Here is a 23,033-nt window from a genome sequence, read left to right on the forward strand (position 1 = left end):
GATATCCGATATTTTTGGGATATCTGCCGATCCAATCCGATACCGATACCTTTGCATATCGGAAGGTATCGCTCAACACTAGTCACCACTACTCCTGGCTCCGGCGCTCAGAGCTAGTTAGAGAGCACTGATAACAGCTGGCATGTTCGGCTGCTGCAGACTGTGGCTCAGGATTTGTAAGTAACACAGCGCTCTTGTGTACTGATGACTTTTTATGTCACTCACCACTCTTCCCTGAAGCGGGAGAGCAGAGCAGCTCTTGATAAGGTTTAGGGTAACACTGATTGGCCACAGCGCAGCCAATTTGAAACCAAACAGCAAATCAACAGCGGAAATATCCACACAGACATTGTGCATATAATGCTGCACTTAGTACTATGTGATGTCACACCTTTACCACTGACCTGATTCATTTTATTGCAAAGGATGAAATCGGTGGTGAATATGTTAAATCTGCATCAATCAATTCTCACTGTGGTTTTTCTCAGAGTATAGATAAGATGTCATAAAATCCCCTCCTCTACACTGGTGCTATAACACATTGGCCTAGTGGTTAATAAACACCAGGAGACATTAATCATTGAGTTTGAATCAAAATGTGGGTGCCAACCCCTGCTATATCATTAAGACGTGTACTACCTTATGTTATGCCCTGATATTAGCGTGTTATATCGCACAATTGATGGTCTTGTATTTATTTCTATGTAGCTACATAGTGGGCCCCAAGAATGATTTTCTCAGGTGGGCCCAAGGTGCTCCAGTCCCACACTGTATATATGGGTAGCTTACAGAGGTAGTCATCTGTTTTATAGACTTATATACTCCCATCCATTTTACTTATTGACATATATAGTGCTTGCTGCTACAGATTTTTCTTATCTTGGCAGTACACATACCCAATTTACAAGCAATTTTGTTTTTTATAGGCTGGCCATTTAGCTATGTATTAAATGCATTTATGCATGTGGTCCTCCATGAGTGTTTTCACTATTGTATATTATTTTTATATCACTTTCTGGTTTATTTTTTTTATCAATTACCTAATAAAAGTTATATTTTAAGAGATTTATATGCATCACCTCAGTTCTTGTGTCAGTAGTAAATATATATGAGGTTTGTCTCTAGTCATGTGGTTCCTAATTCTATAAACTGGCAGATTAACCTCATATCTCCAGGGTAAGGGTATGTGTCCACGTTCAGGATTGCATCAGGATTTGGTCAGGATTTTTCATCAGTATTTGTAAGCCAAAACCAGGAGTGGGTGATAATACAGCATAGGGTTGAGCGACTTTCATTTTTTTAAGATCGAGTCGGGTTTTGTGAAACCCGACTTAGTCCAGAGTCGAGTCGAGTGCAGTCGGCCGATTATCGCTAAAAGTTGGGGATCGACCGAAACACGAAACCCAATGCAAGTCAATGGGGAAGCATAGTCAGCAGTGAGTGGAGGCCAGGAAAACACCTACAGTGCCCATTTTAATGCCAAAAACATCCATTCTTGTTTTCTGAAGCTTCTCAATCTTAATTAACTTTATAATAATAGTTGGGCACTGGAAATTGGGGGTCATTTGGCAAAAGTTGTGGGGGGTAGGGCTGGTTCAAGGTTTTAGTGGGCCCAGGAAACGTGGACTACGTCATGGCGGTGGAGCAGGGAGAGGTAAGTATTTCAACGTTGCAAGTGCTGTGATCCTGAGCAAGCAGGGGGGGGCCACTCATTCGCATTGGCACTGGCACAGGGCCCCTCAAAGTACAGCGATGTGTGTTTGCATGGCGGGGGCGCCTCCCACCAGCAGCGACACTTTTGCGTACTCTGAGGGGCCCTGTGCCAGTGACGTCGCTAACGAGTATGCTCCCCCACCTGATGAAGGAACCTGCACTTTCATCTGCACCTTCCTCTTTGTCCCTGTGTAAGGTGGTATATCATGCGGGAAGGGGAACCTGACTTTCAGCAGGGTCAGATTCTGGCTGTGTAGAGTGCAAGGGGAATGTAGTGGTCTAGGTCAATGTACCAGCAGACTCATCTAGCAGTGGCTGGGCAGTGGGCAGGATGAGGAGGAAACAGATATAGGGCCAAAGAATAAAGTAGGCTAAATGCAGTTCAAAATTGGTAACAGGACTAAACAGGCGGCATTGCTTTGTTGAGTGGAGTAGCAAACCCAGGAGCAGCAGACACTGTTTTAAGGGCCCAAACACACTAATAGGCCAAATGCAGTTTAATATCTGCTACTGTAGGCCAAAAGCCAGAAGGTTGAAGCTCAGCTTTATTCAGTTGAGGACAAACACCACGCAGGGGCAGACACCGTTAGTAGGCCGGAACCAAAGTTGAAGGCCAAATGCAGTTTAATATCTGATACTATAGGCCGAAAGCCAGAAGGTTGAAGCTCAGCTTTTTTTAGTTGAGGACAAACACCAGGGAGGAGCAAACAGAGCTATTAGGCCCCATCCAGCAATTAAAAAAAAAAAAAAAAAAAAAGAGCCAGAAGGTGGAAACTCAGCTTTGTTCAGTGGAGGACAACACCAGGCAGGGGCAGACACCGTTAGTAGGCCCTAAACATTTTTTTTTTTTTTAAATCTTAATAAGAGCCAGAAGGTAGAAGCTCAGCTTTGTTCAGTGGAGGACAACACCAGGCAGGGGCAGACACCGTTAGTAGGCCCTAAACATTATTTTTTTTTTTTGAAATCTTAATCAGGAACAGAAGGTTGAAGCACAGCTTTATTCAGTTGAGGACAACACCAGGGAGGGGCAGACACCGTTAGTAGGCCGGAACCACCAATCTTTTAAAAAACAGCAGTTAATAAGAGCCAGAAGGTTGAAGCACAGCTTTATTCAGTTGAGGACAACACCAGGGAGGGGCAGACACAGTTAGTAGGCCCTAAACACCCAATTTCTTTTTTAAAAATCTTAATTTGGAACAGAAGGTTGAAGCACAGCTTTATTCAGTTGAGGACAACACCAGGGAGGGGCAGACACCGTTAGTAGGCCGGAACCACCAATCTTTTAAAAAACAGCAGTTAATAAGAGCCAGAAGGTTGAAGCACAGCTTTATTCAGTTGAGGACAACACCAGGCAGGGGCAGACACCGTTAGTAGGCCGGAACCACCAATGTGTTTAAAAACAGCAGTTAATCAGAGCCGGAAGGTAGAAGCTCAGCTTTATTCAGTTGAGGACAACTTGAATTAGGGACTGCAGACAGAATTAGCAGGCTGTCCCCTGTGTGGACCATGCATCCAATACATTAACCCATTGAGCCACAAAGGACACGTAACCTTCCGTGGCCATGCCTACAGGTCCATGTGTCTGTTGTCAGGTGTACCTTTGTCAGTGTAGGCCTAGTGGAAGGAGGGACCGCAGACAGGCTTCGAAGGCCTAACACAATAAAATGGGCTGGCTGTAGGCACTTTATAATTGGTTCCAGGGGTACACGGGTAGCAGTGGTCTGATCAGTGTAGGCCTAGTGGAAGGAGGGACCGCAGACAGGCTTCGAAGGCCTAACACAATAAAATGGGCTGGCTGTAGGCACTTTATAATTGGTTCCAGGGGTACACGGGCAGCAGTGGTCTGGTCAACGGAGGCCGATTGTAATGAGTGTCTGCCAGTTAGTAGTCAAAAACAACAATTAAATGTGAATGTCTCGCATTAAAACAAAACAAAAACACTAAAGGGTGCAATCATTAGGTTCAGGGGTGGGATCCTCTGCGTTGTTTCAGACCTACTAATTTAGCGCAAAGTATTTACTGTGGTAAATAGAGGACACTGCCCCTGACTATTTTAAGTACCATCATACATGTCAACACAATGGTATTGTCAGTGGCAGGTGTGGAAGGATGTCATCGCATAGACTAAACATTGGTGGAAGTGTGAGAGATAACTGTGGAAGTGGTAGAGCAATGTTTGACCTGGGGGTGGGTGAACTCTCTTGTGGCCGGCGGTACAGGCCCAGGGCCCATCATGTTACAACAGTGTGTCTGACGTTGGGTGCGCACCACCACCGCCAGAGACACTTTATTGTACTATGAGGGACCCAGTAGCAATGCCGTCGACCAAAAGCGAGCACACCCACCTCTTCAGACAAACAGCATTCTCACGGGTGCTTGCGCCAAGTCGCGATACCACGGCCCCGTGTGGGGAGTTTGGCCATTTAGGGAGGTGTAAACATGTCGTATGCTGGACAATCAGCTGCAGAAAATTAGACATTAGAAAAGTAATTCACAGTAGTCCACAGGCAAGAGCTTTTCATAGGAAAGCTAGGTGTCGGCCGGGCAAGGTGGGGCAAAAGATTTCGAAATCCAGTTGTGGTTCATTTTAATGAATGTTAGATCGTCAAAATTTTGGGTAGCCAGACGAGTCCTTTTTTCGGTTAATATTGAACCTGCAGCACTGAATACTCTTTCTGATAGGACACTTGCTGCCGGGCAAGCAAGCTCCTGCAATGCATATTCTGCCAATTCTGGCCAGGTGTCTAATTTTGATGCCCAGTAATCAAATGGGAATGACGGTTGAGGGATAACATCGATAAGGGATGAAAAATAGTTAGTAACCATACTGGACAAATGTTGTCTCCTGTCACTTTCAATTGATGCAGCAGTACCTGTCCTGTCTGCGGTCATAGCAAAATCACTCCACAACCTGGTCAGAAAACCCCTCTGTCCAACGCCACTTCTGATGTGTGCACCCCTAACACTCCTAGTCTGCTGCCCCCTGGAGCTCGTGTGAGAACGATCACGTGCGCTGTGTGCTGGGAATGCCTGAAGCAAACGGTCAACAAGAGTTGATTGTTTGGTTGCTAATATTAGTTCCAAGTTCTCATGTGGCATAATATTTTGCAATTTGCCTTTATAGCGTGGATCAAGGAGGCAGGCCAACCAGTAATCGTCATCGTTCATCATTTTCGTAATGCGTGTGTCCCTTTTTAGGATACGTAAGGCATAATCCGCCATGTGGGCCAAAGTTCCAGTTGTCAAATCTCCGGTTGTGATTGGTTGAGGGGCAGTTTCAGGCAAATCTACGTCACTTGTGTCCCTCAAAAAACCAGAACCCGGCCTTGCCACGCAACCAATTTCCAGTGCCCCCGGGAAAGCTTCCGCATTAAAAATATACTCATCCCCATCATCCTCCTCGTCCTCCACCTCCTCTTTGCCCGCTACCTCGTCCTGTACACTGCCCTGACCAGACAATGGCTGACTGTCATCAAGGCTTTCCTCTTCCTCTGGTGCAGACACCTGATCCTTTATGTGCGTTAAACTTTGCATCAGCAGACGCATTAGGGGGATGCTCATGCTTATTATGGCGTTGTCTGCACTAACCAGCCGTGTGCATTCCTCAAAACACTGAAGGACTTGACACATGTCTTGTATCTTCGACCACTGCACACCTGACAACTCCATGTCTGCCATCCTACTGCCTGCCCGTGTATGTGTATCCTCCCACAAAAACATAACAGCCCGCCTCTGTTGGCACAGTCTCTGAAGCATGTGCAGTGTTGAGTTCCACCTTGTTGCAACGTCTATGATTAGGCGATGCTGGGGAAGGTTCAAAGACCGCTGATAGGTCTGCATACGGCTGGAGTGTACAGTCGAACGTCGGATATGTAAGCAAAGTCTGCGCACTTTGAGGAGCAGGTTGGAGAAACCAGGATAAGTTTTCACTAAGCACTGCACCACCAGGTTTAAGGTGTGAGCCAGGCAAGGAATGTGTTTCAGTTGGGAAAGGGAGATGGCAGCCATGAAATTCCTTCCGTTATCACTCACTACCTTGCCTGCCTCAAGATCTACTGTGCCCAGCCACGACTGCGTTTCTTGTTGCAAGAACTCGGACAGAACTTCCGCGGTGTGTCTGTTGTCGCCCAAACACTTCATAGCCAATACAGCCTGCTGACGCTTGCCAGTAGCTGGCCCATAATGGGACAGCTGGTGTGCAACAGTGTCATCTGCCGATGGAGTGGTTGGCCGACTGCGGTCTGTGGAAGAGCTGTAGCTTCTGCAGGAGGACGAGGAGGAGGAGGAGGAGGGGGTGTGAACGCCTAGAGCCAACTGTTTCCTAGACCGTGGGCTAGGCACAACTGTCCCAAAATTGATGTCCCCTGTGGACCTTGCATCCAGCACATTCACCTAGTGTGCCGTGATGGACACATAACGTCCCTGGCCATGCCTACTGGTCCATGCATCTGTAGTCAGGTGCACCTTTGTACTCACAGATTGCCTGAGTGCATGGACGATGCGCTGTTTAACATGCTGGTGCAGGGCTGGGATGGCTTTTCTGGAAAAAAAGTGTCGACTGGGTAGCTCGTATCGTGGTTCAGCGTACTCCATCAGGGCTTTGAAAGCTTCGCTTTCAACTAACCGGTAGGGCATCATCTCTAACGAGATTAGTCTAGCTATGTGGGTGTTAAAACCCTGTGTACGCGGATGCGAGGATAAGTACTTCCTTTTTCTAACCAGAGTCTCATGTAGGGTGAGCTGGACTGGAGAGCTGGAGATCGTGGAACTTTCGGGTGTGCCGGTGTACATGGCAGACTGAGAGACGGTTGGAGACGGTATTGTTTCCGCCGGTGCCCTAGATGCAATATTTCCTCCTACAAAACTGGTGATTCCCTGACCCTGACTGCTTTTGGCTGGCAAAGAAACCTGCACAGATACTGCCGGTGGTGCGGAAAATGGTGGCCTTACAGTGACGGAAGGGATGTTGCGTTGCTGACTAGCTTCATTGGCCGAGGGTGCTACAACCTTAAGGGACGTTTGGTAGTTAGTCCAGACTTGAAAATGCATGGTGGTTAAGTGTCTATGCATGCAACTAGTATTTAGACTTTTCAGATTCTGACCTCTGCTTAAGCTAGTTGAACATTTTTGACAGATGACTTTGCTCTGATCAATTGGATGTTGTTTAAAAAAATGCCAGACTGCACTCTTCCTAGCATCGGATCCCTTTTCAGGGATTGCAGACTGAGCTTTAACCGGATGGCCACGCTGTCCTCCAACAGGTTTTGGCTTTGACACGCGTTTTGGGCCAGATACGGGCCCGGCAGATGGAACCTGTTGCGATGTTGATGCCTGCTGCGGCCCCTCCTCCACCTCCGCTTCTGAACTACTGCCGCCTGCACCCTGTTCCCCCAATGGCTGCCAATCGGGGTCAACAACTGGGTCATCTATTACCTCCTCTTCGAGCTCGTGTGCAACTTCGTCTGTGTCACTGTGTCGGTCGGTGGTATAGCATTCGTGGTGGGGCAACATAGTCTCATCAGGGTCTGATTGTGGATCAGTACCCTGAGAGGGCAATGTGGTGGTCTGAGTCAAAGGAGCAGCATAGTACTCTGGCTGTGGCTGTGCATCAGTGCACTCCATGTCAGAATCTACTTGTAATGGGCATGGCCTGTTAAGTGTTTCACTTTCTAAGCCAGGGACGGTATGTGTAAAGAGCTCCATGGAGTAACCCGTTGTGTCGCCTGCTGCATCCTTCTCTCTTTTTGTAGTTTTTGCTGAAGAGGACAAGGAAGCGACTTGTCCCTGACTGTGAACATCCACAAGCGACGCGCTGCTTTTACATTTACCAGTTTCAGAAGAGGAGGCAAAAGAGCTAGAGGCTGAGTCTGCAATGTAAGCCAAAACTTGCTGTTGCTGCTCCACCTTTAAAAGCGGTTTTCGTACTCCCAGAAAAGAGAGCGTTCGAGGCCTTGTGTAGCCAGACGACGAAACTGGCTCCACAGCTCCAGACTTAGGTGGAATATTTTTATCCCCACGACCACCTGATGCTCCACTACCACTACCATCATTACCAGCTGACAATGAACGCCCACGACGACCTCTTGCACCAGACTTCCTCATTGTTTTAAAATCTTAACCAAAGTAACTTTATTTGTTGCTGTCAAACAACTTACACGGTGAGCTATAACTTCAGTATGATTTCAATATCCCTTAACAGGTTGGTGAGACCACAAGGAAAATCAGGCACAATGTTACACACTCTGTTTTCTGTGGCACCAAATCACAGAGATGCCACACACGCAGGAGTGTCACTCAAGCACAAATGTCAATATTAAGCTCCCACTGTTTTATTTATTTTTCTTTTTCAGGGAGACTTTAGAAACAAAATAATAAAAAATAAATAGGCTTTCTATGGCCCACTGAGTGAGAGATGGCACACACAGGAGTCAGGAGTGGCACACAAGCAGAAAGGGCAATATTAATCTCCCACTGATTGATGTAGTGTTTTTTTTTCAGGTAGATTTTAGAACCCAAATCAAGCAAAAAAAAAAATAGGCTTTCTATGGCCCACTGAGTGAGAGATGGCACACACAGGAGTCAGGAGTGGCACACAAGCCCTGAGGCCAATATTTTTCTCCCACTGATTGATGTAGTGATTTTTTTTCAGGTAGATTTTAGAACCCAGATCAAGCAAAAAAATTAATAGGCTTTCTATGGCCCACTGAGTGAGAGATGGCACACACAGGAGTCAGGAGTGGCACATAAGCCCTGACTGAGGCCAATATTTTCTCCCACTGATTGATGTAGTGATTTTTTTCAGGTAGATTTTAGAACCCAAATCAAGCAAAAAAATAAATAGGCTTTCTATGGCCCACTGAGTGAGAGATGGCACACACAGGAGTCAGGAGTGGCACACAAGCAGAAAGGGCAATATTAATCTCCTACTGTTTGAATTTTTTTTTTTTTTCAGGGAGACTTTAGAAACCAAATAATAAAAAAAACAAAGGCTTTCTATGGCCCACTGAGTGAGAGATGGCACACACAGGAGTCAGGAGTGGCACACAAGCAGAAAGGGCAATATTAATCTCCCACTGTTTGAATTTTTTTTTTTTTCAGGGAGACTTTAGAAACCAAATAATAAAAAAAATGCTTTCTGTGGCCCACTGAGTGAGAGATGGCACACACAGGGATGGCACTCTAGCAGAAATGCCAATCTTAATCTCCCACAAAAAAAAAAAAAAAAAAAACAGGGACTGTCCTACAATTACTATCTCCCTGCAGTAATCTCAGCCAGGTATGGCAGGCAGCAATAAGGAGTGGACTGATGCACAAATTAAATAAAAAGTGTGGACAAACAAAAAAGATAGCTGTGCAGAAAGGAAGGAACAAGAGGATTTGTGCTTTGAAAAAAAGCAGTTGGTTTGCACAGCGTCGTACACACACAGGCACAGCAACGCAGCTATCAGGGTCAGGGAGCCTTCTAGGGCAGCCCAATGAGCGACAGCGCTGAGGAAAAAAAAATGTAGCTTCCACTGTCCCTGCAAACAAAAGGTGATGTTGGACAGTGGAAATCGCTACAGCACAAGCGGTTTGCAGCTTTATGTACCCTGCCTATCACTATCCCTGCTTCTGAAGAAGCGGCAGCAACCTCTCCCTACGCTCAGATCAGCAGCAGTAAGATGGCGGTCGGCGGGAACGCCCCTTTATAGCCCCTGTGACGCCACAGAAAGCAAGCCAATCACTGCAATGCCCTTCTCTAAGATGGTTGGGACTGAGATCTATGTCATCACGCTGCCCACACTCTGCGTTCACCTTCATTGGCTGAGAAATGGCGCTTTTCGCGTCATTGAAACGCGACTTTGGCGCGAAAGTCGCGTACCGCATGGCCGATGCAACGCTGGGATTGGCTCGGTTTCATGAGACGCCGACTTTGCCAAAAGTCGGCGACTTTTGAAAATGAACGACCCGTTTCGCTCAACCCTACAGCAGTGGTGCATATGTTTCTATTATACTTTTCCTCTAATTGTTCCACTCCTGGTTTTGGCTTACAAATACTGATGAAAAATCCTGACCAAGTCCTGATGCAATCCTGAACGTGGACACATACCCTAATAGTGTTTTTTCTGGTGACAGGTTCTCTTTCAAATGCAAAGACTTTTTAGGGTGGTTCTTGCTAAGTGTGTTTTATTGTTCAAACATACAGTATGGTTTTTTCTCCACTTATGAGCCAATTTTTGCCTTTCACCATGCTTCCTGAAATAAATTCATTATTATATTCTCTGAAAAATTGCACAAATCCATTTTGGCCTAGAGAAGACAGATTGTTTAGTTCCGAGGTACCAAAAGTTTGCCTCCCTTGAGGGGTGTATGATACACATTTATTCCTCCTCAATACTGCTATATAATGTCTTCTGTGCAGTGGATTCGATACTTTTTCTACTTACTGTAGATACAGGAGAGCAGGAATCCCTCTTGCCTGTGTGTGCTGTGTATAGAAATCAGCAAGTCTCCATCCACTAGGCCAAAAGATAGCTGAAAATGTGAATCAGAGTCTACGTAGGGGAAAACTGGTGAAAAATACAAGATGCAAGTCATATAATGAACCTATATGGTTTTATTCTTCATGTACACCCTTGATTACTTACTATGAAAAGTCACCTGGAAAGACAGGTACCCTTTTGGGAGACGATGGGGGCATGATAACAAAATTATAGCGGCAATATGGTTGTCACCCACCACCAGAAACAGGTCATAGAACTCTTGAGACCTCCATAGGATGTTATCATGCATTTTATGATTTCACGCTGGGCTGTTTTTATGGTGTATTCACCCTTGATATTATATTCTGCTTCCCCTCCTATCTTAGTATTCCAATGGTTTCTAGTAAATTTACAAGCTGCATAAGTCTTGTGTCATGAATATTAACTGAAGCCAAAAATGGCTGTGTGCTATGTAAGCTGTAAAAGAAGATTTAAATGTATTACAAAATGAAAGCCAGATGCTTCCAACTTTAAAATATGATGTATTAGACTTGAGAATTGATACATGTTTCCTGAAAATAATGTGTGCTGACCTGAGCTTTCTTCTCCATTTATCGTAAGGTTCTTAGATTTCTATAAGCTCTCTTTTCACATAAACTTCTAACTTGGCAGCATTGTGTTTGCAATACACTTTGCTAATGTTGTTCTACTTAATCTCAGACAACATGCAGCGAATCCCATGTGGAAAGCCCTTTCAAGAAAACCTCCTTGCCTCTGCCCCTTGTGCGTGCGGCTCAGTTAAACACATATACAAACATTTAGAACAACGTCTCTCACTCCAAGCAGCCAACACCAGACATGCTTTGCTCTGAATTTCATGCAAAGTGTAAGCGTGACCTGGTGAAGAAGACCCAAGAGGGACGGGAAGATCAGCATGGATCCAAGAACGGGTGGGATATTTCCTCTCGCAAAAAAACAAGAAGCCTAAACTTGTTTTGCTTTCCTTCTTTCCCCCCTAGTGAGGTGCATACTGGGACAGATGGAGTGAAAGATTTGCTTTTGGCAAATTTTTGGAGCATTAAAGATGCGCTATTGATTTTCTTATTTTTCAAGGGTACTTTCTTTTGAAATGAAGAGAATAAACAAGGGTTAGCGTGAGAGAGGAAAAAAAAATCTATCAACAGGGAAGAAAGTGATGAAGAAAAAAGGATAACAGTCGATGCTGGCATCCAAAATGGTAATACAAATATTGATAATAATAAAGAAGAAAGAAAGCAAAATTATAAAGATTCAACATACTGCATAATATAATGAAATAAATGGTAAAAGTGGTTTGGGGGTATTCATTTACTTATGCGCACAGGAATATATTGGAATTATGGAGCTGTAGCAATTTCAGATGTTCTGGCTTCTTCTGTAACGGTTAAGGTACAGTTTACTTGTAATACTCGTTATTTTATTATTATTATTATTATTATTATTTATTGTTATAGCGCCATTTATTCCATGGCGCTTTACAAGTGAGGAGGTCTCTTATTTGAGAAGACTCACAAACTGTGATCCAAGTAAAGTTATCTATTTATATGTTCCTTCTCTATTGTTTTTTTTTTCCTTCCTTCTTCCTTCTCTATTGTAGAGAATTGGAGCAATATTCTCTTCCTGCTTTTCCAGCTTAGTTGAGAAGCTTTTAAGAAAAGTTCACCCTGAAATGCTACAAAACCAAGATTTCCAGTACAACGACGCTCTACTAGCTCAGTTTTGACCCAATTATCCATTTTATGAAATTATTTAACTGTTTCAGTGCACAGAATGTACTACGGCAGATGGTGTTGTAGTGTGGCCATTATTTATTCACATGAACTATGGCTGTTCACTTCAGTGTTTGCTTCTCCATAGAAGACTGTGTAAAAAAAAGTCAGACAAAAAATATAATCTGCTGTGTCATGAGTATGTGCTCTTCATGGGCAGCATGGTGGCACAGTGGCTAACGCTGTTGCGTTGCAGTGCTGTCACTGGGACTTGGGTTCAAATACCACCAAGGACAACATCTGCAAGGCGTTTGTATGTTCTGCACGTTTTTTCATCAGTTTCTCCTGGATTCACCTACTCTCCAAAGACTGATAGGGAGTTTAGATTGTGAGCTCCATTGGGGACAGCGATTATAATGTCTGTAAAGAACTATGGAATAAGATGGTGCTACAGAAGCAAAAGCATAATAAATTCATTAAAAAAAATAAATTCAGAAACTGTGTTGTAGTCATTGGAGTATGCTGGATGCTGTCATCTGTCATGCTGTATCTGTCATGTCAGGAATATCAAATTGTGTGGAGTGGTGGTCGTTCTGCTCTGCTGGTGTCTCAATAAATGGAAATGTGACAAAGAGGATTAAGAAGGAACAAAGCCAAGAGGAAGACAAGCAACTCAATGGCTTAATGCTTTCAAGATAACAGCCTAGAAGACCCTGGTGGACCTATCTAGACTTGCACAAGATTGATCTTAACGGAGTTGTCCACTACTAGGACATCCCATTCTTAAACTAAATGTTATGCCCTGATAAAATAATAAAGGCTATACTTATGATCCCGAGGCTATGATGTCGTGGAATTACATGTGATGCCCGGCACTCTTTATGTTCAGTTCTTACGAAGGCAGAGACAGTGACAGTTTTCATAACACCGCATCACAGCCCTGGGTAGAGCAAATGCTGATACCACGGGAAAGGCGCTGATACAGCGTGAGAGGTGAGTATAGGCTTTATTATTTTATCGGGCCAAACATTTAGTTTATGCAGGGGTTGTCCTAGTAGTGGACAACTCCTTTATTGCAGATTGGTTCATTCATCAAGTCACCATTGCTCAAGTTCGAGCAGTAACCCATTAAAAAAATCTTGTTTAATCTCTACGTTTTGAAATGCAAATGAAATGAAGAAGATATACATGTGCTATATGGTACTGTTTGCACAATACAATGTGAACATAGTGTGTATAAAAGAAAAAGATTGTATAAATGGAAGTCACAGTTGACATTGTGCCTACCTGTGTAGATGGGATGAAACAAGTGAAGGCTATGTGTCCAACCACTGGGATGGGGGGATACTTCTAATGCTGTAGAGTCTGGGATAGACTGGGTAGGTCAGAAGATTGTAGCACAATGTTTTCAGCATTCCAGCTGATAGAGCTGGCACAAACACTTCAGGAAAAAAGGAACTGAAGTGTTTGACACATAGCCTTTATGTGTTTCAACCCAAATACAAAGGTAGGTATAGTGTCAATCGTGACTTCAATTTATATGATCATTTTCTTTGCGCATTGGAAACACAGTACTATCAAACAGCACTTTCTGTATTCCTACTGTTCATACTATGGGGTTAATTATCGGTGCATCTTTTAGAAGCCTCTCCATTACTAATCTGTGGGCTTGATACCAGCTGACATTATAAAGCTGACATCAACACTACAACTATTACCTCACTTTCCACCACGCCAGGGCAAGTGGGAAGAGCAAGGCTAAGCTCCGGAATTGCACAATTAATGGTTGTGCCATTTCTAGGGTGGCTCAGCGCTGATGTATTTAGTTTAGGAGGGGGCCAATGGCCATTACCCTTTCCTATGCTGTTAATATCAGCTCGCAATGTCTGATAAGTCCTTGCTGGTTATTTAATATAGGGGGAACTCAACCTCGTTTATGTGTGGGGGGTCTCCCCTTTAATAACCAGTAGAGGTTAAGCAAGCAGCTGTGAGCTGATATTAATAGCTTGAGAGCCTTTACGGCTATTGGCCCATTCCTAAAACATTAACATTATCCCCCAGCTGTCAGCTTTCCCTCTGCTGGTTAAATGATAAATACTGGATGAGGGCTTATTTTTTGCGTGCCAAGCTGATGTTTTTTATTGATACCATGTTGGGGTAGATATGACCTTTTGATCTCCCGTTATTGCATTTTAATGCAATATTGCGGCGACCAAAAAAATTGTAATTCTGGCATTATTTTTTCTCATTACACTGTTTACTGATTTGACTAATTATTTTTATACATGGATAGTCTAGGCGATTCTGATTGCGGCAATGCCTAATATGTGTATCTTTTTAAAATGGTTTTAATTTGAATGGGGCGAATGGGGGGTGATTTGAACTTTTATAATTTTTTTTTTTATATATATCTTTACAAACATTTTTTTTTCACTTTACACTTGCTTCAGTAGTCCCCATTGGAGATTAGAAGCTGCAATCTACTGATCACTTTTGCTACACAGAACACGGCTGAGGCTGTAGCTTAAATTATCACTTTCTATGAGCGCTGACCACAGTGTAGCTGTCATAACTATCCGGCAATAACAACCACAGGGGTCTGCTGCAGACCCTGGGTTGTCATGCTGGCCCATCGGCGACCCACGGCGATGTGACACGGGCACCGATGGGCGGGATTAGTGATGCGCTTCCGGCACAATCGTGTTAAATACCGCTGTCAGAGATGTAGGGGGAAATGAACTGTGGAACGCTTTGTGGCTGAGAGTGATAAGTTTATATTGAACTCTGGAGTGGATGGGTAGCCAGTGTAATGACTGGCACAGGGTAGAGGCATCAGTGTAATGGTTGTTAAGAAATATGATCCTGGCTGCAGCATTCAAGACAGATTAGATAGAGGAAAGTTTAGTATGAGGGAGACCAATTAGTAGAGAGTTACAATAGTCCAGACGAGAATGAATAAGAGATACAGTAAGAGATTTTGCAGAGTCAAAAGTAAGAAAAGGTTGAATTATAGAAATATTTTTGATGTGTAGATGACAAGAGTGAGCCATTGATTGGATGTGAGGGGTGAATTAAAGATCTGAATCAATTATGACCCCAAGACAGTGCGCATGTTGCTGGGAAGTAATGGTAGAACCACAGATGGAAATGGCATTGTCAGGCATAGGTAGGTTAGTGGAGGGAGAAAACACAAGGAGTTCAGTTTTTGACAGGTTCAGTTTCAGACAGAGGGAGGCTATGACACTGGAGACAACGGTAAGACAATCACTGCAGGTGGGATGTCGGGAGTAGAGATGTATAATTGGGTGCTATCAGCATAGAGATGGTACTGGAAACCAAATCTACTGGTTGTTTGTTCGATAAGAGCAGTATACAAAGAGAAGAGGAACCCTGACAGTAAGGGTACCGTCACACAGTGCAATTTTGATCGCTACGACGGTACGATTCGTGACGTTCTAGCGATATCGTTACGATATCGCAGTGTCTGACACGCAGCAGCGATCAGGGATCCTGCTGAGAATCGTACGTCATAGCAGATCGTTTGGAACTTTCTTTCGTCGCTTGATCACCCGCTGACATCGCTGGATCGTTGTGTGTGACAGCGATCCAGCGATGCATTCGCTGGTAACCAGGGTAAACATCGGGTAACTAAGCGCAGGGCCGCGCTTAGTAACCCGATGTTTACCGTGGTTACCAGCGTAAAAGTAAAAAAAAACAAACCGTACATGCTCACCATCTGATGTCCGTCCGGTCCCTTGCCGTCCGCTTCCCGCTCTGACTGTCTGCCGGCCGGAAAGTGAGAGCAGATCACAGCGGTGACGTCACCGCTGCACTCTGCTCTCACTGTACGGCCGGATCTGTCAGAGCAGGAAGCGGACGGCAAGGGACCGGACGGACATCAGATGGTGAGCATGTACGTTTTTTTTTTTTTTTACTTTTACGCTGGTAACCACGGTAAACATCGGGTTACTAAGCGCGGCCCTGCGCTTAGTTAGCCGATGTTTACCCTGGTTACCCGGGGACTTCGGCATCGCTCCAGCGCCGTGATTGCAACGTGTGACCGCAGTCTACGACGCTGGAGCGATAATCATACGATCGCTGCGACATCACGGATCGTGCCGTCGTAGCGATCAAAATTGCACTGTGTGACGGTACCCTTAGTGGAAAAGGAGAGAAGGGGAGCCGGCAAAAGATACAGTGAAGGAGCTGTCAGAGAGGTAGGAGGAGAAAACCGTGTCCTTGAGGCCGATTGAGAGAAGCATAGAGAGATCCAGGAGAATCAGCAAGGAGTAGTGGCTATTAGATTTAGCTGTTAGTAAATCAATAGAGACTTTAGTGAGGGTAGTTTCAGTAGAGTGTAAAGAGGAGAAATTGGATTGTAGAAGGTCAATGTTAATGTTAGAAAAATGTAAGGAAAATAACATAGGTAGTTGACTGAAGGTAAGTGCAGGTGTGCATTTGCGGGACCCCTTCTGCTACAGGCAACACACATGAAGGAGACCCAACTTTGAGACTACACATTTAAAAAAATTATTGCCACACATCACTAAAGTGGCATTGCTTTCCCCACAACAGTAATAGTATAATGGGGCTCTGACACCCCTTCCACTAAATTCAACCTACCAGATGGAGACCTCACTTGGAATCTCCTCATTTCAAAAAATTATTTCCACACACCACTATAATGGCATCAATTTCTCCAGAGTAGAAATAGTATAATTGCACAGAATTTTGACAAATTTGGTTCCTGGACTGCCTACTTGATTCCCTTTCTTTGGCATCTGCAGAGCAGTATTAATATTATTATTTATTGTTACAACATAATTTATTCCATGGTGCTTTACATGTGAAAGGGGTAAACATAATAAAAACAAGTACAATAATCTTAAACAATACAAGTCAACGACTCACACAGGAGGAGGGACAATCCTGCCCTTGAGGATACAAGGGATGGATATGGATACAATAGGCGATGGTAGAGCTGCTTGTGCAGTTGTATGGTGGAATGATGGTTGCTGTAGATTGTAGGCTTGTCAGAAGAGCTGGTTCTTTATCATCCTTTTGAAGGCTTCAATGATAGGCAAGAGTATATGTTGGGGTAGAGGATTCCAAAGTAGAGAGGATGCATGGAAGAAACCTAGTATGCAACTGTTGAAAGAGTAGATAAGAGGGTATAAGAGAAGGAGATCTTTTGTGGATTGGAAGTTATGAGCAGGTAAGCACTGGAAGACTAGGTCACAGATGTATGGAAGAGACAGGTTGTGGACAGATTTGTAAGCCATTGTTTGGGACCCAGTGAAGTTATTGGCAGACAGGAGAGGCTAGGGGATAGTGAGGAGAAACGTGGATTTTTCGGGCAGCAGAGTTTAGGATAGACTGGAAGGGTGCAAGACAGTTTGAAGGGGGGGCACAAAGCAGGAGCTTGCAGTAGTGGAGGCGGGAGATGATTACTACATGGACTAGGGTTTTCGCTGATTCTTGATTAAAGAATGTGCAGATCTGGGAAATATTTTTGAATTGTTGTCAGCAGGAAGTGGAACGGGCATGGATATCTGTTTTTTAAGAAGAGATCAGAGTCAAGCATTACCCCGAGGCAGCGAGCTTGTGGGATGCCCTCATCTACACCACATAGATGAGAGCCAGAAAGAACATGTGCTCCAATGGATGGCAAGCGTTGCATCAAGTGGCCTCTCCTTCTGTTCCTCAACCTTAACATCACACACAGCACAGTTTTCAGAGGTGATACCATAATTACCCTTGTTTCCCCCTCGTCAAAACTCTGCAACCGCCCAACTGACTGTGGGTAAGCTCAGATGGACGAAGCTGCAGAGCTGCTGACACATTCTATTCTGTGAGCATCAGAGGTCTGCTCCAAACATTCACAGACTCAAGAGGAGGAAAGCATCTGCACCGATGCCCCAAATTTTTTTCAGTTGCATCCAGGGCTGGACGAATTAGAGTCCGAGCAGAATCCAGACACTCGTCACCAGACATTACCACCCCCCGGAGATGGATCCTGATGAGACTCAGATACTTGATGCACACATGGATTGTACTGTAATGTCAGATGATGATGAGGTTGTAGATCCCACTTGGTGTGAACCCAGAGGCACGCAGCTCAGTAGCTCAATAGAGGAGGTAAAATAGGAGAAAGATGAGGTTACATTGTGACTTGCCGCACAGATATGGAATGATGCAACCATGACAAGCATTGCATCCTCTGTCACAACTCTGGCTGTGGGCGGCAAGGGTTGTCTAGGCTGTGATTTTTTTGTGACTGAAAAGGATGATCCAACTCAAATTATCTGCCAACTTTGTAAAAAAAAAACTAAGTAGAGGCAAAAATTCCAATAATTGGACTGCTACATGTATAGACTGGCACATGCGAAGTCAACATTCATTAGTCTGGGATTCTCACTGCACTGAAATGTGGCCCAGTGGGCCTCACCAAAGACCAGCCTCCCCATAAATGATATTTGCTGCTTCTTCCTCCTCCATCGCCATGGCAAGTGTTCTCATACAGGTCCCCGGCCGTAGAAGCTCGTATGTTTACCCGCTATAGTCGGGGTGAGTGAGAGCCCGTCAGCTTTTATGAAAGAGGACAAGCCTGCTGTTTTTCACTGATCTCCTCCTACACATGGCAAAGCTAAGAGCTTGAACTTCACCATCTCCAATCTGTTGGATACAAACGGTTTCTGAAAGCTGATAGCTGTCGCAGTCCCCAGTATCAGTTGCCCAGTCTCCATTACTTTGCTAAGAAAGATGTGCCTGCGCTACACCAGCAAGTCACAAACAACATCACCCGTTCTTTAAAAATCTGTCTACCAGGGTGCATTTCACCACTGACAACAGGACGAGCAAGCATGGCCAGGGGTGTCACATCTCAGTGACTGGGTACATGGTGACTCTGGTGAATGTGGGGACAGGCAGGGAAGGGTCTGCTCCACAAGTCTTGGAATCCCCAAGGCTTGCAGGGTGCTTGGGGGTGAGAACTAAACCACTACACATGAGAAGATGGATAACTAAACTACTAGACAACAGGAGTTGGAGAACTAAACTACTAAACACCTAGGGTTGGAGAACAAAATCACTATACACCAGGGGATGGAGAACTAAACCATTAAACACCAAGGAATGGTGAATTAAACCACTAGACACTAAGGTGTCACTAGTCACCAAATCTTGGAATCCCCAAGACTTGCTGGATAAATCTCTGTATCTAACACTTCTTGCACGCTTTCAGCCTCCTCCACGTTTACTTGGGCCTTCACCTGCACCCTTAACCTTTACCTTAATGAGACTCGCGTTCCAACAGTGCAGACAGAATCCCTCCCACCTCCATGCTGTGCAGCCAAGACTCACCACAATAAGGCAGTGTTTAAAATAATATGCATTGGCGATCACAGTCACACAGTTCAAGAGTTGTGGACAGCTATCCAGTCTGAGTTTGAACAGTGGTTGTCTCTCACTGAACCTTTAACTAGGGAAGTCCATGTGCGATAATGGTATGAACCTGGTGATGGCTCTTTGCTGGGGAAACCTCACACACGTGCCTTGCATGGCTCACGTTCTCTGCTTGGTGGTACAATGCAATTTCTCCACCACTATCCAGGCTTAGATGCGCTGCTGCAGGAAGCACTGTTGCTGTGTGCTCACTTTCACCATTCACACCCTGTGGGTCATCAACATGCATTGCTACAGAGGTGAGCTACATGTTAACCAGCCCATGTGCTGACAAGTTAGAAATCCACTCTGCACATTTTGCAGCAACTGTGGCAGAAGCGACGAGCCCTGGCGCAGTATGTCCTTTTGCATAGCCTGGGCCAACTTAGTATGAACATGGTGCAAATCATGCTTGAGTAGTGGGCAGGGCCATATTTAGAGTTTCTGCTGCCCTAAGCACTTTTAGTGCTGCCTCCCCATTGGTGAGTATGACACTATCGGCAATGACTTTGCCAAAAATCGCTGATGTGAAAGTAGGCTTTTGCAGCAGATCCGGCAGTTTTTCCGCATCTGCCGTGTGACGGATCACTTATTCCAAAGACATACTGATAGGGAAATTAGATTGTGAGCCCCATCGGGGACAGCGATGATAATGTGTACAAACTGTAAAGCGCTGCGTAATATGTTAGCGCTATATAAAAATAAAGATTATTATTATTATTATTATTGCAACACTGCATTTGGCCTCATTCATTCCCTATGGGACTTGCGGACATGTGCAGCACTTGCAGTTTTGCCGTGATCCGGCAAATGCGGTACTTGCAGCAATGGAAAAAACTCTGCTGTGTTTTTTTGTCTCACTGCAAGTGCTAAACCGCAAGTGCCGCACATGTCCGCAAGTAGCCATCACTACCTGTCCCTGCACCTTGCTAACTCATCCCTTACCATCCCTCCCTGACCTAAAACTACACTATAAAGCTTTAGAAAAACAATTTATTAACTGGCATATTCCTCTGATAATGAGGGCTACAGGCTACGGCGTAGACTGGGACGGGCAGTCTCCGGGTCTCCATCCTCTCTCTGTGCACACCCTCAGTCCCTGCCTGTGCTGCACTGTTCACAAACATCCCTCCACCGGACCCAGTAATCACCACTCGCATTAGCATTCCGGAAGAGGTGTATCTAGGTTTTCTGGCACCTGGGGCAAGAATTCATTTTGGTGCCCCCAACTCCCCACCAAGGACATATGCGATTTGAACACTTAGTCATGTACCAACGAGCTGCTCTCCCTAATGCTCTCAATGTTCAGTGAAAAACTGAGAAAAGCAGAAGGGAAGCTTGTTGTCACAGGACCACATGTATGAAAGTCGCATATGAGTGAAGTGTAAATGTGACAAATACTGGAACCTGCAGAGCTGAATCCTGACATTGCAGGCTACTGAATTCTCACAACGAATGCACTGCACACCTTTAGGTTTCTCCCTTGGCGGTGGACAGTTATGTCAGCACAAGCATGTGATTTGTATACTTCTGACCACATTCCGACTAGACGTGCCCGGCTTCACTCAATTCATTTTTATTGAGTGAGGCCACACATGTCTAGTCAGCATGTGACCACATGTATGTAAATCGCCAGCACAAGAGAATCCTGGCAGCATGCAGTGCGCACTATGAAAATTCAGAAGTCTGCAGTTACAAACAATAACTGCAGACTTATCACAAACCTGGACATTCCCTTTAATGCTCCTAGCATAAATAAAAACATGAGAGTTAGTTAGTATCAAAAATAACATTTACATCCAGGTACCTTATAGATGATGTCTCTGGAGCTGATCTCCTTCTTTTCTTCATCTTGTCCAGACCCCATAATGAGTTTTCTCATCCACAGCCGTCTCTGCAGACTTCTATCTTCTCTGCTCTTTTGCAGAAAATCTCCACATGATGCCCTTAAATATACAAGTGTCATTATAATGCTCCTGAATAAAAAATTGCCCCTCACTATATTGTCTGCACAAAATATGACCCCACATTGTCCCTCTCATGGTACATGATCTTTACACTGACCTCTCCTGTCCATACCGGCCCCCTCTTCACACTGTCCTCTCACACTGTGTCCCCCCTATAGGGCCCAGTATTTATACTGTACTCTCACATCACATTCCCTCTCCTTGGTATACTGTCCCGTCCTGGCTGTGCCCTTTCACTGTCCCTCCATGATACGCCCCCACTACTCAGTTTCTATTCTGTGCCCACTCACTTTTCTGCCTCCATACTGTCTCCTCACACTATTCCCCTCCCTCCTGTTAGGGTTAGCGGAACACACCGAGTAAATAGATTAAGTTTTTGGTGCGTTCACACCAACCTGCTGCTAGTAAATGGCACTATATGGCGGTATACGCGAACTCTGTTACCTCACAGAGTCGCTGATATAGAAAAGTACTGTGTCCTGTTAAGCTCACAGTAGCACACAGATAACTGCTGAGCAGATAGCAGTCAGGAAAGCACACAACCAATTACTCACCGGAGGAGCTGGTATTCTAGTGGCTTATTTCATCCGGGCCCTGAATACATGCAACCAAACTCCTGACCGGAGGTGCCGGTATTCTAATGGCTTTTACAGCCGACCCTAACCACAGGCATATATGACCACACTGGCTCAAAGCACATAACAAGTATTAATACTAGCGCATGGCCGTGCGGTCATGCGAACCTTTTATAGCTGCAGCAACTACAGGACCTTCCCAGAAGGACCAATGGAAGGCTGCCACATTACTTGAGCAACTTCAGGACCTTCCTAGAGGACCAATGAGAGTTGCTGCAGTACCTGAGCATGTGACACTTGATCTCCAATGAGAGATCTTACCCTGGGCATGCTCAGAAGGGGAAAAGTAGGACTTAGTCCACAAGACGTCTGCTCGCCGCTGACCAGTACTGGCTACAATGGCACAAGCTGGAAAGGCAGCAGTAACCCTTTGCACAGTGTCAGACTGAGCAAGACGCTGGGACCGACACCTCCACTGAGCAGGCTCCACTATGGCAGGAGAAGAATGGTAGACCGCAGCAGAGATGGCTCGAGATTCCCCCTGTGCAGAGGCGGGAACTTGATCCCTAACACCTCCTCATACTGTCTCCTCTCACATCCCTCCTGTTCACCATACTGTCTCCTAATATAATTACCCCCTGAATTTTGATACTGCTTGCTCATCTGACTCCCCATACTGTGTCTCCACACATCCCATCACCCTCACTCCCCATACTCTGTCCACATACATTTTTTACATCTCTACTCATACTGTGCCCACATACATTCCCCCATTTGCTCCCCATACTGTCTGCACCCGTCCCCCCATACTGTTTCCTGATATATACCCCATACTGTTTCCTCATATATGCCCCCCATTGCCCAGTACTGTTTCCTCATACATGCCCCTATACTGTTTCCTCATACATGCCCCCCATTGCCCAGTACTGTTTCCTCATACATGCCCCCCATTCCCCATACTGTTTCCTCATACATGCCCCCCATTCCCCTGTACTGTTTCCCCATCTCCCCCTTTGCTCTTCATTTTGTGTCCTCAAATCTCCCCCACACATTAAATGCCCCCATCCCCACTACAAATCTCCCCACACACAATAAATCCCTCAATCCCCACTCAAATTCTTCACA

Source organism: Ranitomeya variabilis, chromosome 2, assembly GCF_051348905.1.
Source record: "Ranitomeya variabilis isolate aRanVar5 chromosome 2, aRanVar5.hap1, whole genome shotgun sequence".
Taxonomy (NCBI): domain Eukaryota; kingdom Metazoa; phylum Chordata; class Amphibia; order Anura; family Dendrobatidae; genus Ranitomeya; species Ranitomeya variabilis.